Source organism: Podarcis vaucheri (assembly GCF_965113315.1).
Source record: "Podarcis vaucheri genome assembly, chromosome: 10".
Taxonomy (NCBI): Eukaryota; Metazoa; Chordata; class Lepidosauria; order Squamata; family Lacertidae; genus Podarcis; species Podarcis vaucheri.
Genome location: NC_138748.1, coordinates 6,209,050 through 6,223,068, shown reverse-complemented (window position 1 = coordinate 6,223,068; position 14,019 = coordinate 6,209,050). Strand labels below are relative to the sequence as shown.

Sequence of the window (14,019 nt, the reverse complement as noted above, 5' to 3'; positions counted from 1 at the left end):
ACAGGTTAACTTATAAAATTCTTGTGCTGAAATGCCTTTCTCTCTGCGTGTAGGCATTAATATCAAACCCGTATACAGAACATAATGGCTGCTCAAGTGGGGACCCATCCTACTGGGGAGAAAGGGGGCAGGCTTCTGGTTTTCCCCAGTTCTCTTGGAGCCACTGCAACAGACCAGGTAGGCACTGACAATGCACCCTCTTGTGCTTGGGGTGGACTTCTCCTGCACTGGACTGCAAGACTCGTTTCTGGTCTGTCGTCTTATCCCTGTTCTGAGTGCCATCATCTTCTTCATTGGCGTTTTGGGGCCACAAGGGTATCATTAGGGATGGCAGGGAAGTCGATTCAGTTCTCCTTTAAAGACTAGCCTACCTAATTCACATTTTCTGAAGCAATATGCTAACTGAAACGCAGCCATTCTTTGACATTCGCTCTTCCTCTGTAAAAGTGCAAGCCAAGTGTGCATAAAATGCATTTATTAGTGAGAATAACATACTGTTGCATCCAGCCCAGTGTTTCAGTGGTGCAAGATTCTAGCAGTTCCAGGTGCTTACCCAGTGTTCGTGTTTGCTTTGTAATGAGGTATAATGTAGACTATGGTGTCTTTATGATACGTGGCACATATATATACAACCCGAGCTTATGATGGATGGGTTCACAGCATTTACACCCCAAGAGGGTCTTGCTTCTCCCACAGTCACCACCTTGGATTCCCCTGCTTGGGGAAATTGTTTTGTACTGCTGGTCTCAGATGGTGTTCAGCCTCGGTTGGTGGTGGGGAGTCCAAGGAGATGAGTCTTCTCCTGTGTTGGGCCCCTGCCACACGTCAGGTTTTCTCAGCAGCTGGGTTCTGCTTGTGTGCAGGTGCAGGCTACATACCCAACCAACTAGAAGTGTGGTTAGGCACAGCTGTGTTCTGTTTGTTCTTCTACTTCAGCTTTGTGTACTCAGCAAGAGAGGAAGATGGAAGTCAATGTGCATCATGCATTTTGGAATTTCTCCCATCTGTTTATTCCCTATATCGAAGGGAGTGTGGTGAAACCTTTTAACAACACTCCACAGGCGACTAGGTGTGGCCACCATATTGAACCAAAACTTTAGTGATGGATTTTATACTTTGGTAAGAAGGTAACAATTGAAATGATATGAGATACACACACACACACACACACACACACACACACAACATTCGAAGAGTCTACATTTAAAATACACTGAAATTAGAATTTAGTGGCAGGTTAATTCTCCCTCTGCTGACAGCTTTTCTGGGAAGATCTACTCCTGCCTACTTCATACTGATTTGTTTAAGGGAGGTATCCTGTTGTGCTATTCTGAACGTGATGCAGATGCAGGGAACTTCCTGGCACCAAGCACCTGGTGACGAGCAGCTTTCTTTGTGTTCAGAAGCCATTTCTTCTGACTCTCTAATAGGCTGCAGTTCCAGGCCCCATGAAACCATCTCCACTCCACCCTGTAAATGTGGCTTAAGCCCATGTATCATGATTAAACAGGAAAATGTGGCAGTTATTTCTCTGTTCTCTTTCTCCAAGGTCTATTCTTTCTCTGTTCCATATCAGCAAGGATGGTGGCAAGGAGAGTGATTGATTAGTTATTTCAAAGGTTTCTATTGTCCTCCGAGTGCCTTCTAGCACAATGCTCAAGGTTTCTTAGGAATTCGTCTTACAGCCATAGTTTTCACCGTGCAGTAGATCTCTCCTCCCCCCTGCCCTGGGCCACCTGAAGAGGAATGGGAAGAGCTTTTAGACTGGAGGTAGTCGGCAGGATAGTCACCCTACTTTCCAGCAAGGCTTCAATGACTTTGACAGTTCACTGAATGATACAAGATTCAGCAGGTGACGTTCTTTCTATGCATTGAGATTTGCAGTGCAATCCTATGAACATCTACTTTGAAGTAAACACAACTAAGTTTAATACTTCTCACTTTAAGGTAAGAATGTAGAGATTTTCAGCCACAAAGCTAAGTTGAAAAGTTGTAGAAGGGCACAAGAGTCCTGCAAAGGAGTTAAAAGAAAAGGCTGGTGACTTCCTCTTTGTGTCTAGTAGGCTTTATAGTTCAAAATAGACCGAGCACAACAAGCTATTTGAATATTTCCACGATTGTTGTTCAGTCAATTGACTGTAAATGAAGCCTATGCAAATTTGGTTAACTGCCTGCAATACTATGGCACCTCTCATATTTATATGACTACTTGAAGATTTTAAAATTTTGTTTTAAGCTCCATAAAAAAAATGGGATTCAATCTTACTGTGTCAAGTCCAAAGTCGCTGTACATTTGTATGTTGGCTGCCTGTAACTGCGACTGCAAGCCTCTCGCTTTTCTTCAGCCTTGGTCTTAGGTCAGTTCTCCTACCAATAAGTTCCTTATCAGTTCAATAGTCAGGTGCGTCTTAGATAGGGCTGGATGGTGTTGTCTTACAGAAGAATTGGTACATAACTCACCCACTAAGTCACGGAAGTCTTATTGTGGAAAAAAAAGACCTTGGTACTCTGGTGGCTGATGAGGTGAGTTTAATTATTTTGCTTCTATAAACACATCAGTTGGATTATAGTGTTTAGCATTCACATACAAGAGATCCCAGCGATTAAACCCCTACATTGACAGAGGGGAGAAAAAGCCTTTGAAGATTTTTGGGATGGTTAAGGGTGTGTGTGTGAGGAAGTTTCCAAATGCTTTAACTGGAATCAGTGACTTTTTCTAATGTTGCCATTCCTGGGGGTGATAACAAGCTGGCTTTCACTGTCATTAGCCATCCTGGGCTGGATCCAGACACATCAAAGAAGCGTTTCAGTTAAATGTGTTGTAAAGTTAAACAGGAAAAACAGGTAGAGAAAAACTGGACTCCACAGCACCATCTGGTGGCACAATGTTATATCACATACACAACGCGTATAAATCACTTTTTCTTTACCAATCTAGCTGAGTCTTTGATCTTGCCATTCCTTAGCTATTCCTGAGTATTTTCCTGTCTTGCCCAAAGGCACACAGTGGAAGACATTAAAACTCCTGACCCATTTTCGTTGGCTAAGGGGCAGTTATGTGTGCAGATGAGGGAGAAATTTGCACTTCTCCTAATTTTGCAATGTAGTTCTCCAGCCAAGTGATGTGCACACAAATGCCTGTACTACGTTAAAGTGTGCATTAAAATGCATGCATTACTTTAAGTAACACAAATCTATTTGACAAACTAGTATTGGTTTGCAGAAATGTATGCACTGGGCAAAATATGATTTGTATACAGGAAGAAATTTGGAATAAACTGCTGGTATTCCCCCCTACAAAGTCACACTTTAAACAACAACAACAGTATCACTAACTGATATGGAATTGTGGAGAACTAAACCTAAAATTGGGGGGGGGGGTGAGAGACTGAGAGAAACCAAAATGGACATATTTGCCCACTTCTAGCTACATGTAATGGGACGATTGTGGGTGTCATTAGCCCTTAGCACTTCAATAAATATACAGATGTACCACCCTTATTCTGTGCTTCTTGAGGTGCTGACTGCAGGGGAAAAGAGAGGCGAAAACTTACTAGACAACCTACATGCTCAGCCCCAGATTACTAGAGATGCAGGTTGGTGGCATCAGGGGATCTTGTTATAATGTGTAGTTTGCTAGTTGTAGGTTGTATAATGTGTAGTTTGCTAGTTGTGGGTTGTTGGAGCCCCTCAGATATACTGGAGACCAAAATTTCCATCAGTTCCATCCAGCACGACTATGGCACATAAATGCTGCAAAGGAGACAGTTATACCTGCTTCAAAAAATCAGTTTTATCTCTCTCTTTCAGAAGGCTGACTTAGGGCCAGTGAAACATATTGTTCACATTTCCTTTTCTAATGTTTTTGTATTAAAATGGAATGTAAAAACAGTAAAAAATATGAGAGGGGTGTATTGTTGCCCATTCTGCATGCTGGTTTATCTTTTTATGAACTTCTGTATTCCTGCATTTTTTTCTGTTGAAAAGGCCATTGGGGTGCACGTTTGCAATAGCATTTGGAGACATTTTGTCCTTGTAAGTTGTGGAGTCCTTGGGGCGATTATGGTTTAATACAGATTGCTTAATGGATATGACGTTGTGTACTTTAGGAACTGTTAGGATTCCACCCCAGTGCTTTGTTTTGTCCCTGCAAAAGTTTATAAGACAGCAGTTCCCTTCTATTTAATAGACTTAATATTCTGACCTTCTTCCCGTTTCAGGGTTACCAGGAACCATATCTGTCAGCTTTCAAACACCTGGGTCTATTGTTTTATGTTATCATATGTTCCAGAGGGCAGAATATGTCATGGGAAAATTGTCCCAAATTATTTTTTATAAGGAAGCCTGCAGTTTAAATCTTATACAGTGGTACCTCGGGTTACAGACGCTTCAAGTTAGACTCAGCTAACCCCGAAATAGTACCTCTGGTTAAGAACTTTGCTTCAGGATGAGAACAGAAACCGCACGGCGGCAGCAGGAGGCCCCATTAGCTAAAGTGGTACCTCAGGTTAAGAACAGTTTCAGGTTAAGAACAGACTTTCAGAACGAATTAAGTTCTTAACCAGAGGTACCACTGTATAGCAACAACTTGTTGGGTCACAGCCATACTTGGATGTAGCCCATTACATTGTTAGGTGTTTTAAAACTAATTCACTACAGCCCTTTGGGGGAGTTATATAACTTCTGTAATAGCCAATAAGGTTTTGGATGGTTGGTGGAGAATTTGCCCCCAATCTGAGCCCTATGGTCAGCTGCAGAGGCCTTGCTTGCAGACCTTGCATGGTGGGAACATGAAGTGAGGTCTTCTGCATGGTGGCTCTGTGGTAAAACAGAAACCTGTCAGAATGGAGATACTTCAGTATCCAAGGATGCTAACTCTATAAAATAAAGGATAGAGGGGGATGTATTGGTGGTGATGGGTAACACTGTAAGTGAGAGGGCATGCAAACTAGAAAAATAAGAGGAGTAGCTGTCTCCACAGATCACTGTGGGTAGTAATTGTAGACCCAAAAAGAATTTTTTTACTGGAAACTTTCATTTCTAAAGAGGATCTCAAGCTGGAGAAAGAAAACAGGAAGTGAAACCGCTGTAAGAAGTGACTTCAATTAACCTCACAGTTTGCAAAACAGCACCCTCCTGCTCTCCATAGTTAGGATGTTGGGAAGAGGTGCAGGGTTTTAATAAGCCTAATTAGCTCTGCTCCCAATAAAATTCAGCTCAGGTGTTCCCCAGGTTAGGTTGTGGTGATCTGCGTCTCTCATTGGATCGGGAAAGGGGCACAGCTCTAGTATTTTCTGTTCCATAGGCCTGGTAAACAGGTGCTTTTTTTTGTTTCTAAACTTGTGTATGTGTCTAATATATTTCTTTAAACATTTGTGCTATTGCTTTAGGAGTTTTAAGGTCTGCAAATGTCAGGAGCTGGAGTCAATGGTAGATTAATCAAAGAAAAACACAGTGTCAATGAAGTTAACCAAAACCGTGCAGGCCTAGTGATCCCAGCAACTCTTCCCAATGAGGCAGCTGCAAGGACAGAAGGTTCCTGCCTTCCCAGTGCTCCCTAAGGCTCCTTCCCCAGCAGCCTAAAGCTCCTTTGCTTGACTCTTTGCTTCACTAGTGGGGAGGAGAGCTTGTCACAGCAGCAGGAGGAGACCCCCTGGCTTCTTCAGCAACCTGCCTCATCTTTGCCTCTTTGCCCCTTCCTCTCCAGCTTCTGATTCTGGACTGCTCTCTGCCGCAGTGTCTTCCTGCTCACTAAACCCTGTTACCTCTTTAGCTTCTGACACCTCCTCCTCCTAGTCTGCTCCCTCTTCTCCCTCTGACCATTCATTGTCATCCCACCACCAATCCCTTGGCTCTGTGCCTTTCCCTCCTGGGCATTCCCTTTGGGATTCCCCAGCTGGTGCCTCTCATCACTTCATCCATCCTCTCCATGACAAAGGAGTGTGTGTGTGTGTGTGTGATAGTGCATGTCATAGGTTTCCATTTACGTGGAATGTTTCCTACACTTATAGGGAGTCATAGCTTCTCCGCCATCCACTCACATGCTTATTAAATGACTCTAATTGAATAGATGCTTTTGGATTAATCCACATTGGGATTTAACATAAGTTACTAAATGGGCTGAAATGCAATGGTTAGTTTTAATTAGAAATGCAAATAATCTGGGGTCTCAAAGCCTATACCTCTTGAGCAGGGTTGAGATGACAGATGAATGGAGGGTAAAAGCTCACCTCCAAACCCACGTTGGGGGCAAAGCCCCTCCAAAGCCATACCATTCAAGGGAATCTTTTTGGGGGTGTCATAAGAGGGGAGAGGAATCCTAAAATGGGGCACGACTTATGGTGAAAGGGGGTCAGCTGTCACTTTTAGTTTGTGATGGATGCATAACTATCATGTTTTCTTCATTTGGGTCCATAAATCCATAAATACTTTAGTTAGGTAACAGGTTCTGCCAAACTCATATAAATGTTTGCATAACTGCCTGAAATTATCTGAAATAGAGGACTTCTGCTGAACCTGATTATTACCTAAGAGTGAAGGAACTTCCAGATGAGCAAGGATGATTTCTGTTAGCTGATATGCCTGGCATTATCTGTCTGAACCAGAACTGCATGTCATGTGTCACATTCCTAGCAATTTCATTGGTCAACAAATAGACCTGAAGGGGTTATATCACCAATGTGGTGCATGAGGGGGGAAAGAGAAAGGACCAAGCAAGAGGGGACCTAAGACCCTGTTCTGACCAGACCATTAACCTGTTTGGAGATTTTATCGATCTCTCGGCGAGGGCTGGAGAGTTGGTGAGACAGTCTTGTTTTGTAGTAGATATTCATGTATATTGTGTGAGCAATGAAGGCTTTGAACTTTATTGCTGAATGAAGTATTCCCTTGGGCTGGAGGGTGCCTATTTCTGGGAGAAATATGTAAGATCTGCTGGAGGTGATATGATTTCCTGAGCTCTGCATTTGTGTACTAAGCATCTGCAGAAGATGGGTGAGGTGTCGTGACCCGTCCACTTGCCTAAGATGGTTTGATGTTTTGAACAAATAATAATAATAATAATATATTTATACCCCGCCCATTTGGCTGGGTTTCCCAGGTGATAAATTGTGTGCATCTTCTTTCTGCACATTAGATCCAGAAGCTTTTTCCAGCCCAGTTTATTAAGTAAACATTTAGGGAATAAGTGCTCTGTTTCATTAGCTGCTGCTTACTAGAGCTTTGGCATTTGGTGGTTTTCTTTTGGTTTTTGGTTTAGCTGTTTAACGAAAGACTAAATAGTTTCTGGGCTGTATTCTCCCCCTGATAGAATCTCTCTCTTGCCTTCTCGCTTCGTCTGATGTAGTATTATTTCATGAGATCAAATTTTGCTAGACCAAAAATGTTAGGGGTGGGGACAACGTGTTCCTCAATATTATTGTCCCACTTAGCACATTTTCTAGTTCAGGAAGCATTGGCTTTCTGCTTCTACCCTTTCCTCTCCATCCGGTTTTCATTTTGCAAATTTCTGAACTTATGACTATGCCAGAGGACATGAAAGGGGTAAGAAAATGCTTCTGGCTTTCCCCACTTGCTCATGTGTCCAAATGGAAATAAGATCCAGCTCACTCTTTCCATCTTGTTTTCTTCAGAAATTATCTATGCACATCATACATGTTTTGACACTTGTATAATGGTAAGTGTGCTCTTCTCCATATTTGAGGGCTGTTTTACAGCCTAGGTTTGTTTCCTTAAGGGTGCCTGTAAAATGTGGGCGGTAAAACGATGTTGCAAGCACGCAAAAAAGCCTCTTCTGTATGTACGTGCACTACATGGGTGCATGAGGCAGAAAACGGGGAGTTTCCAACAAGCAGAGGCTTGTTGGCTAACAAAGGTTTTGCCATGTCCATGTGATGTACGAAACAATCCAAAAGATGGGAAATCCTGCAGTGAGGGCAGCATATATTGTACCCAAATCACTTCAGCCAATTGTGTGGTGGCTGGATTGCAAGGAAAATGAGCATATTTAGATTGGCATTACTTTAACCCATAAAAAATAGGCAGTTAACCTGCAGTGGTAAGAATTACCTCCAGGTGAGCAGGAAGAGCAGAGAGTTGGTGGTCTCTCTCCTTATAAGACCTCCTTATCTTGAGGATGGTGCAAGTGCGTGAAAATTTGTAGATTAACTATGCATTCATTACCAGTAACTTTACTTGGATACTTGGACCTATTGCTTCATGATTTCTTAAAGATGAATGTTGTGAAGAGGCCTTATCGCCCCAGCACTTATCTGAATGTTTTTCTTATAAGTCTTCAGGCGCCTGATAAAGAATGCAGCTTGATTTTCTGCAGACCTCATTGAATCTGTTCCTTTCTCTTCTGAGCTTTTAATAACAAGCAATAATGCCTCTGTGTTGCTTTCTGTCACATGCTTGGAATTTGATGATTAAGAAGAGCCAAGTCAACATGTCTCAATGACCTCTTGCGAAATCTTGGCCTGTCCTCCGATTATCGTTCATTGCCACTTCAAGAAAATATCCACAGTGTTTCCGCTTCCCCAATGAGCTCCAAATTCTGACAAAGTGAAAAGAGCCTTGCAGTGTGGGCGTACTGTCAACCGAGGGACTGCTGAATGGGTTTCTCTTTCTGATCTCTTTAAGGTAAAGGGACCCCTGACCATTAGGTCCAGTCGCGGACAACTCCGGGGTTGCAGCGCTCACCTCGCTTTATTGGCCGAGGGAGCCGGCGTACAGCTTTCAGGTCATGTGGCCAGCATGACTAAGCCGCTTCTGGCGAACCAGAGCAGCACACGGAAATGCCGTTTACCTTCCCGCCGGAGTGGTACCTATTTATCTACTTGCACTTTGAGGTGCTTTCAAACTGCTAGGTTGGCAGGAGCAGGGACCGAGCAACAGGAGCTCACCCCGTCACAGGGATTCGAACCACCGACCTTCTGATCGGCAAGCCCTAGGCTCTGTGGTTTAGACCACAGCGCCACCCGCATCCCTAATGATTACTTTAGGTTACTACAAATTGTTTTAGCTGCGGAAGCATTTTCAGGGAAGCAAAATGTAAGACCATTCATGAGGGATAAGGCTCTAGTCACATTGGCTATGTCCTCCCACCACTGTCAGAGGTCCTGTGTCTCTGAATACCCGTTGCTGTGGTCCACAAGTAGGAGGAGGGCTGTTGAGCTTCCCGTTGGCCTCTGCTGGTTAGAACAGGATGCTGGACTAAATGGGTCTCTGCTCTTAGAGACCTAGTCAAAGCATTTTTTTCTTTCTTTGCCTGTTTCATGCATGCTGCTTGTCTGTGCTCAAAGCAACTCACAATTTAAAGTAACATAACTTTATATGGTCTAACGGACAGAATATGGAATGAAATCTGGATGGGGAGGAAAGGTGCTTCAGGTACCAATTCTTGCCATGCAATGGCACATGGCTCCAGCCAAAGTTCAAAGGCTGTTCAATACCCCCAATAAAAACACATGTGTTGAATAGCTGTGGTTGATAACATATCTGTCATTATGGTCTATGTTAAAGAAATCAGCTTGGGTAAAAAAGTTCTTCCTTATGCCAACACAGGTAAACAGCTGTTCCTTCTTGCTGAAGACATAGTACTTGCCCTGTTTAACTTGCTCCTGTATCCAGCAGGAATGGGCAAATCTGCTAGTTTGCTTTCTTTTGTTTTCTTACCTTTCCAGTCTCAAATACAGCTTTTTTACATTTCCACATCAGTTTATTTTTTAAAAGTTCTCTGGAAGATTCACCGGCATTTTAGAGCAGTTTTCCTCCTGTATGCAACTTTGCTCTAATCTTCGTATTTTTGCAAAACATGATGTATTTTTGTGTGCATGTCTGGAGAACTGCCTTGGAGAAGGGTAAATTTAAAGGGATTCAGTTTGCCTATTGTTTTGGAATGTGCACATTAGGTAGGTTTGCCTTTAAATAAAACCCGAATTGAATTTATCCACCATCCCTAGTAGCCACTCAAGTGTGTCGAAGCAGTGTCTGTAAGAAATACAGGTTCTCCAGACTATTAAGGGAATGTGGTCTGAACGTTGCCTAAAATCCCATATCTGCTGGTGGGAACTTAGTGGGAATGGCCTTGTTTGTTTTCACTTTGGGCTATTCTGTGGCAACTTGGATTCAACAGGAATAGGTTGCATGTAGAAACGTGTCTTGCATATTCAGAACGTTTTCCCATAGAACGGATTATTTTTATTTTAAAAAATCCTGGCTTTATTAGCACTTGATATGGGAGGGCTAGAAGCCTACCCTCCCCGCCTGCTCTTGACTGGGGATGGGCAAATAGGTCAGTTTCTCATTCATTTTTCTAGTTTTCAACATTTCTGCATCAGCTTGCAAATTGATTTTAAAAAAAGTTTTCATGAAATTTCATTATTTCAGTGTGAGTTTCTCCTAATATTTGTATGCCTAATGCATACAATTTTTGCAAAGCTATGCTCCCCAATTTTGTGCGGTGTTGCATGTATGTTTTCACTAATATATACATGGCTATGCACACTGTACCTCGGGTCCAGTATTGGACCACTTCGACCGGATATCCCCAGCTGATGTAGACAGACTCCTCCGAGCTGGAAAGCCCACCACCTGTCCTCTTGACCCGTGCCCGTCTTGGCTGATTAGAGCGTGTCCAGACAAGGTGCGGGCCCCCCAGGGGATATCATCAATTTGTCCCTTGGCACTGGGACATTCCCAGGGGAACTGAAGGAGGCAGTGGTGTGCCTGCTCTTAAAGAAAACATCATTAGATCCCTTAGATCTACCCAATTGCCGCCGGATTTCAAATCTTCCGTTCCTGGGTAAGGTGATTGAGAGAGCGGTTGCTGAACAGCTTGGTGGGTTTCTGGGTGAATCATCGGCTCTGGATCCATTCCAGTCCGGCTTCTGCACTGGTCATGGGACCAAGACGGCTCTGGTCGCCCTAACAGATGATCTCCGCAGGGAGCTGGATCGAGGCGGGTTGAGGCTGCTGACTCTTCTAGACCTGTCAGCAGCCTTCGACATGGTCGATCACGAACTCCACCACCTTGCCGACGTGGGGATCCAGGTCACAGTCCTTTAATGGCTGCACTCGTTTCTCTCTGGTTGGGGACAGAGGGTGGCGCTTGGGGGGGAATTGTCATCCCGCCACTCCTTGGTGTGTGGAGTTCCTCAGGGTGCGATACTCTCCCCAATGCTTTTCAACATCTTTATGCGCCCCCTCACCCAGCTTGTCCGGAGTTTTGGGCTGGGCTGCCACCAGTATGCTGATGACACCAACTCTATCTGTTGATGGATGGCCATCCTGACTCGGCCCCAGACACACTGATCAGATGTCTGGAAGCTGTGGCTGGATGGTTACGTGGGAGCCGGTTGAAGTTAAATCCTTCGAAGACAGAGGTCCTCTGGCTGGGACGGGACGATATGGGATTGAGGGGGCAACTCCCATCTCTTGTGGGGTGCAATTAGTGCCAGCACCGTCCGTTAAGAGTTTGGGTGTAATCTTCGACACCTCCCTATCCATGGAGGCGCAGATTGCAGCTATAACAAAGGCGGCATTTTTTCATCTCTGCCAAGCTAAGCAGTTGGCTCCTTACCTCTCTCGCCCTGACCTAGCCACTGTGATCCACGCGACGGTCACCTCCAGACTGGATTATTGTAACTCGCTCTACGTGGGGCTGCCCTTGAGACTGACCAAAAACTCAGCGGGTGCAGAATGCCGCAGCGAGACTCCTTATGGGGTCTTCGCTGCGAGATCACATTCACCCGGTGCTATAGCAGCTGCACTGGCTCCCAGTGGAGTACAGGATCAGGTTTAAGGTGCTGGTTTTAACCTTTAAAGCCCTATACGGCCTAGGACCCTTGTATCTACGGGACCGCCTCTCCTGGTATGTCCCACAGAGGAACTTACGGTCTTCAAACAAAAACATCTCGAAGGTCCCAGGCCACAGAGAAGTTAGGCTGGCCTCAACTAGAGCCAGGTCTTTTTTGGCTGTGGCTCCGATCTGGTGGAACGCTCTTGTCACAAGAGACCAGGGCCCTGTGGGACTTGACATCTTTCCGCAGGCCCTGCGAGACAAAGCTGTTCCACCAGGCCTTTGGCCAGGGCACAGCCTGACTCCCACCTTTGGCAATCTTCACAGAACTCTAGCCCAGTGGTTGCCATCAATTTGATTTGAATTAATTTTATAATGAAATGATTTTAGAATGTTGCATTATTTTATTCTTGTTAGCCGCCCTGAGCCCGGCTTCGGCTGGGGAGGGTGGGATATAAATAAAAATTATTATTATTATTATTATTACCTCAGTATGCACATTTTTTATGCATTGTTTGGCTGAAGAGCTGCATTGAAAAATTCAGAGCTGTGTGAATTTTAAAAGGCTTCCTTTCGGTTTGCACCTTGTTTTGAAAAGTTCAAATTAGATGCCTTTAAATTTTTATTGATTTATATTTATTTATTAAATTTGTACACCGCCCTTCACCCATAAATCTCAGGGAGGTTCACAGCATAAAAATACAAGATAAATGCACAAGATGAAGTGATCAAATTTCTGTACTGATGACCATTATTTTATTACTTTATCAAAGCACGGGTAGCGAGCATGTTTGGGGAACTAAGGGCTGCAACATCATAAGTTGTTGGCATTTGTCTGTCTTGAGGTGAATGGAGTGATAGCAGCACCAAGGTGACCTCCTTGGGGCGCAAGGTTGGGCATGGAGGTCCTGGGCTGCCCACACGATACCCCACCCCCCTCAGCCTCACTGATGTGGTCCAAAGGAAAGCAGAGCAAGATGTTTGGCGCCAGCTTGGCTGCAGGACTTGCCAGAAGGAAGCGTGCAAGGCGCCACTCAACCATCTTAGGCACTCCACTTTGGATTTGTGTAGGGTTTACTCCTGAGTCCTTTCTTCTCCTGAAGATGTCCCTGGGCTGCCTTCTCAGGTGGACAAGCCCCATCTGCCCCTCAATTTCTTCTACAGCACATTCAGAAACCACCTTCTTGACTGTTGGACCCACTACAGTGGTGCCTCGCAAGACGAAATTAATTCGTTCCGCAAGTTTTTTCTTCTTGCGAGTTTTTCGTCTTGCGAAGCACGGTTTCCCATAGGAATGCATTGAAAATCAATCAATGCGTTCCTATGGAGACCGTCCGGGGACAGAGGGGAAGCGCCGCGGGCCTTCCTCTCTGTCCCCGGACCTGTTTTAAAGCAAGGGAAGGGGCAGCCGGGAGAATCGCTTCTCTCCGTTGCCGCCCCTTGGTTCAAAACAGGTCCGGGGACAGAGGGGAAGGCCCGCGTGCGCCTTCCCCTCTGTCCCCTCTTTTGAAGCAAGGGGCGGAGGGGAGAAGATCACTTCTCCCCGTTGCCGCCCCTTGGTTCAAAAGGGGTCCAGGGACAAAGTGGGAGGCGCGTGCGCGCCTTCCCCTCTGTCCCCGGAGATTGTGGGGCTGGCAACGGGGAGAAGCAATCTTCTCCCCGCCGCCCCTTGCTTCAAAAGAGGTCCGGGGTGCGGGGGCAAGCTTCATTTTGCAAAGCAAGCCCATAGGGAAATTCGTCTTGCGAAGCAACTCGAAAACGAAAAAACCTTTCGTCTTGCGAGGTGTTTGTCTTGCAGGGCACCACTGTATTGGTCTCCTCCGCTCAATCCACCAGAGCCTTTATTTGCATGCAGGGGGAAGTCACCCCGGGATTTAGACCCATCAGCTACCCTCACCTGGTTTAGCTGGCCAGTAGAAGCCACTTAGAATCATAGAATCATAGAGTTGGAAGAGACCACAAGGGCCATCGAGTCCAACCCCCTGCCAAGCAGGAAACACTTCCTGGGGTGTGGCCTGCTGACAGCTTCTCAGAACCACAGGTGAGAGCTGAATCCGGGGTGGGGAACGTGTCCCCTGCCAGAGGTGCTACTCTTTCCCTAACACCCCATACACCCCACGATATGTTGGTGTGGCCAGGGAATAGAAACAGGCATGGCAAGAACTGCTGTTCTCAAAGCTTGACTTCCAGAAGATCTTATCAGCTATTCAGCAGTATTT

General features: G+C 45.1%; 1 protein-coding gene across 3 annotated transcripts in view; it reads left to right on the top strand.

Moving 5' to 3' along the window:
* The window catches only part of CD36 (CD36 molecule (CD36 blood group)), a 70,816-nt gene that overhangs the window by 5,970 nt on the left and 50,827 nt on the right, over nt 1-14,019 (top strand). The window contains exon 1 of one of the 3 annotated variants that reach the window (XM_082239770.1): nt 6,720-6,800. The exons of 1 other annotated variant lie outside the window; for it this stretch is intronic. The gene's annotated coding sequence lies outside the window, so the exon portion shown is untranslated. Of the gene's footprint in view, nt 1-6,719; nt 6,801-14,019 lie in introns of those variants that run through there. One more of the 3 variants, XM_082239766.1, reaches the window with a different exon arrangement.